The sequence below is a fragment of the Xyrauchen texanus genome, unplaced genomic scaffold (genome assembly GCF_025860055.1).
Source record: "Xyrauchen texanus isolate HMW12.3.18 unplaced genomic scaffold, RBS_HiC_50CHRs HiC_scaffold_1277, whole genome shotgun sequence".
In the NCBI taxonomy this organism is placed as follows: domain Eukaryota; kingdom Metazoa; phylum Chordata; class Actinopteri; order Cypriniformes; family Catostomidae; genus Xyrauchen; species Xyrauchen texanus.
This window is the reverse complement of record NW_026265627.1, coordinates 2,299-7,000: the sequence shown is the minus strand read 5'-3', so window position 1 is coordinate 7,000 and position 4,702 is coordinate 2,299. Positions and strand designations below refer to the sequence as shown.

Sequence of the window (4,702 nt, the reverse complement as noted above, 5' to 3'; positions counted from 1 at the left end):
GTGCAGACGAGAGAGGTCGTTGGTTGCACTCCTGATTTTCGTGCCTGACGACGAAACAAACAACCTGTTTGCATTATCTACATCCGGCCGGATGGAGTCAGGGCGGATCCATGTGTAGTATGCATCCAGCATCTGCAGAGACAAAAAGTAAATAAATACATCTGTTAATATCATTGCTGGTGTTTTCCTCTGAAGCCACGTGGTCACCTTCCAGCAGACTCCCATAAACGGACAGCATGTCTTTTTTGGCCTTCTGGAGGACTGCCTGGCACTCCTGAAGGCTCTTCTCACCCTCTTGGAACCGTTCATACCTAGAATGACATACAAGACCACAATGTGGCGGAGAATTACACACATGTCTGTAGCACGAAGTCATTAAAGAAAAACAAATGGAAAGCAGATTAGCAACTGACCTTGTTTTACAGGTGACCTTGCTGTGTGACTTGACCACTGGCTTTCTGATGGAAGCGAGGAGGTCGAGGTAGGCTTGGCACTTCCTGTAGAAGTCCGGATCTGCTGCAGCCAAGTTCAGGTGGGTCTTCAAATACTGAACAAACCGGATCATGTTCTTTATGTAGTTCAAAATGGTGGCTGGGACCATGTCAGCGCGCCGGAGTTGGGTGAGGTAGTCTTTGGTCTCAGTGGACTTTAGCAGGAAGTCCAAGCTGACTTCATCCCCACTTGGCTGGATGTACCTCAGCATCCGGTTACAAAGAGCAATACGGAACAGACTAAAAAGAAACGCAAATGGGATGTATCTTACCTCCTGCTGGCAGTTTGGGACCTGCAGGGTGTTGATCAGGTAGCGCTTAAAATCTGTCAGCATGGCCTCTTCTGCAGGGAACTTTGAGTAAAGCCCCATTTGCGTCATCTTGACCCTGACAGTTGTGCTGTACTCTGATTGATCTCTGAAAAAAACACAGACAGAAGAAAATGAGCTCAAAGCAACCTTACAGTTTGTTCACAGTTTTTGCACTGATGTGAGTGAGGTTTAGAACTTACTTTTGCCATGTACGGTCGCTTGGATCGGTGGTGCTGGCTTCGGAGCTGCTATCCTCCGCCACCGAGACACCACCAGCCGCTTCAGAGCTGCCACCAGCCGCTTCAGAGCTGACACCGGCTGCTTCAGAGCTGACACCGGCTGCTTCAGAGCTGACACCGGCTGCTCTAGAAGGTTCACTGGCCGTGCTGGTGGATGCCTCTTCTGACTCCAGGTCTGCCTGGTTAGGAGCATTAGCCACAAAAAAGTGTCTTTGGCGCAGCTCTTCCAGAAGAGCCAGCCTGGATGGTCTGTGTGGGTAACGTTTCACCATCTCATTGTAGTCCCAGTTCCTAGCTTCCCGTGTCCACACCTTGGCAGACTCCTTGGCCCTCTTCAGCTCCTCCAGCCGTTCTTCGGGTGTGTTCCTCTTCATACACACTCTGCTCAGATGCGTCGTCAGCACCTCCTGTGGTCTTTTACACAGCAAGCAGTGAATGATGCGACGGTCGGATCTTACAAATGTGAAAATGAATGAAGACAGTGAATTAAAACAGAGGCCTAATGTGACCCTTGACCAGCGAAACTTAAAAAAGAGATAAAAACTTCAAAAAGAGATTAAAAAACTCCATTTCAATGGAGCTCAACAGTAAATACACAAAAACCCAAGTATTACCTCTTCTCAGCTTGTCCTTCCATTTCAACAGTAGAAGATTATAGAAGATTCAAGAAGATTCTCAGCAACTCAGCAGCTCAGCAGAAATCGTTGAAGCAGAGTGAATACACAACAGAATCCATCACAGATATACTTGAGTCTGTTTCAAACCAGCCAATCAGATCGCAGTATTAAACAAGCCGCCAATCAAGGTGTCAATGGGCCATTACCTGGGCATGGCCTACAGGAAGGCTGAAACGTTCTAAATTAGTTAGAAATGAGATCACATTTACTGCCTGAGCTAGTGAAAAGAAACTGGTTTGTTCTAATGGTTTTACAATGGGCCATCATATTTACTGACAGGGCTAGTTAAAAGAAACTGGTTTGTTCTAAGGGCTTTAGAATTGGCCTTTGTGTTCTAATGGATGTCATGCGTGACTCAGCAATCTCACACTTTGCAAGTTAAAAATTATTTCGTCTGAGACAACACAACCCATTAGGGTTAGGGTAAGTACAGAAAGTCTCAAATATTGTTGCTCAAGTGAATCTAAAAAGATTTGGTTGATACATTTTGATCCTCTTTATGTTCAGTTTACAATACTAACCTTTTAATAGGTACAAAAAGCAGAAAGAACGCTTGAAATTTGAGTTAGTTATAGAGATTTTGCTTCTAACCCATTCGGACCACTCAAGCCTGGGTGCCTCAACTTTGGCTTTCTGCACTTTGCCCTGTAATTTGAACTCCCTGAACGAGAGAGAAAATGTATTGGGCACACGTTAAACTACACATTCTGAGCTTTAAATAGATGTGCAAAACATGGCTGTTGGATAAAAACTGATGGAAAGACAATCATTTTAATAGGAGATTCCAAGTTGAATTCTCTCTATCTGTCCACTATCTATCTATCTGTGCATCTATCTATCTGTCTGTCTGTCTGTCCATCTATCTATCTGTCCATCTATCTGTCCATCTATCGGACAGTTTTCCAGATGACCGCGTCTTCTATGACAAGTGGCGGATGACCCAGTATGCCCAGAGAGAGGAATATCTGCTGTGTGAGTTGATGAGTGTCAATGCTCTATTCCTCTACAGTGACAAGTGACTCACATGAGTAACGTTATTTCATTTTGTCTCACCACGAACTCAGCAAAGTCCTTCTGAGAAAAATGTATGAATCTATCTGTGCATCTATCTGTCTGTCTGTCTGTCTGTCTGTCCATTTTTCTATCTGTCTATCTGTCCGTCTGTCTATCTGTCCGTCTGTCTATCTGTCTGTCTATCTATCTGTCTGTCTGTCCATCTGTCTATCTGTCCATCTATCTATCTGTGCGTCTATCCATCTGTCTGTCCATCTATCCATCTGTCTGTCCATCTATCTATCTGTGCATCTATCTATCTATCTACCTGTCCGTCTATCTATCTGTCCGTCTATCTATCTGTCCGTCTATCTGTGCATCTATCTATCTGTCCATCTATCTATCTGTCCATCTATCTATCTATCTGTGCATCTATCTATCTGTCTGTCTATCTGTCTGTCTGTCTGTCTATCTGTCTGTCTGTCTGCTGTGCATCTATCTATCTACCTGTGCAGCTGTCTCCCCCTCCGGGGTTTGGAGGATAAATGGTATCTGGATCGTGGGCAGCTCCCTCCGTCACCCCCTCCTCCTCTAGAAGAAGAGACACAGGAGCAGGATGATGGAGAAGAGGGGAAAGAAGATAAGGGTAGCAGGCTTGTCTGGGACCGGCTCTGTAGGGCTGAAAAACAAGTCATTGACTTGCGGGCGCTGGTGTAAATGTCCTGTCACATCAGCAGGATGTGGCCAAGAATAAATCTGGTAAGTTTTTTCAGTTTAGTCTAGTGCCAATAGAGTGCGCTTTTAGTCACTTGGTATTAAACGTTTAACTTTACATTTGAATTACTTACAAATATCTGTCAAACTGTTGTTATCGCTATTATAATATTTGTATGTTTTCAAATGTCAGACAGCTTGATGGATGAGGAGCTGTACTTCCAATTTATTGAGATGGCGGAGAAATGCCTGTACGAAGCCCTGAGTGTATTACAGCTTCATCCAAAGAACTCGGTGTTTTTCACCCTCTAAGACCATGTCTCTCTCGTTTTCAAGAACCACTGAGAAGAATGTTGAAATGACCTCGATTATGTTAAGGATTCAGTGTTTATATTAAATACTTTGCTTTTCAAGACACCACATCTACACTAAAAATGAATGCAATGTGACCTAAAAAAACTTCCCTGTTCATTTTTAAAAGCAATAACTGAAAATTCTTTTGGTCGTGGCCGGCATAGCTCCCTAGTTACAAACCATCGGCACTGATCACATTCTCTCAGCAACTCCTCTGTCTCTATTGAGGTCTCTACACTCCTCTTCTCCAACCACCCCACCACCTGTTCCCTTGACCCCATTCATTCTCACCTTCTCCAGGCCATCTCTCCGTCCATCCTACCTGCACTCACACACATAATTAACAAATCTCTACTTACAGGCACTTCTCCCACTACATTTAAACTGGCTCGAGTAACCCCGCTGCTGAAGAAACCCACACTTAACCCCACACAAGTAGAACACTACTGACCAATCTCTCTCATCCTATCTCTCACAGAACAAGCTGCTGGATGACAATCAGTCAGGCTTGAAAAGTGGACACTTCACCGAAACTTCCCTGCTGTCTGCTGCAAGCTAAGATCAGGATTCTGTTGGACCTTTCTGCAGCCTTTGAGACAGTCAATCATCAGATCCTACTCTCCACCCTCTCTTCAGCTGGGCATCGCAGGAACTGTGCTTGACTGGTTTAATTAATATCTCTCAGGTAGGTCCTTCAAGGTAGCCTGGAGGGTGAGGCATCCAAATCACATCAGCTACTTAGTGGGGTACCTCAGGGTTCAGTGCTTGGGCCACTTCTCTTCTCTATATACACATCACTGGGACCCATTATTCAGGCACATGGTTTTGCTACACTGATGACACGCAGCTCTACTTGTCTTTACAGCCCAACGGAACCACAGTGACTGCTCATCTTTGCCTTCCTGGCAGACATCTCGGCCTGG

At 44.9% G+C, this 4,702-nt stretch overlaps 1 long non-coding RNA gene across 1 annotated transcript; it reads left to right on the top strand.

Annotated features, from left to right (window-relative positions):
- Nucleotides 1-2,396: 2,396 nt before the first annotated feature.
- LOC127641663 (uncharacterized) lies at nt 2,397-4,327 on the top strand. The gene is made up of 3 exons (XR_007970201.1): nt 2,397-3,470; nt 3,619-3,690; nt 4,258-4,327. It is a non-coding gene; the product is annotated as an uncharacterized LOC127641663 (long non-coding RNA).
- The last annotated feature ends 375 nt before the right edge of the window (nt 4,328-4,702 follow it).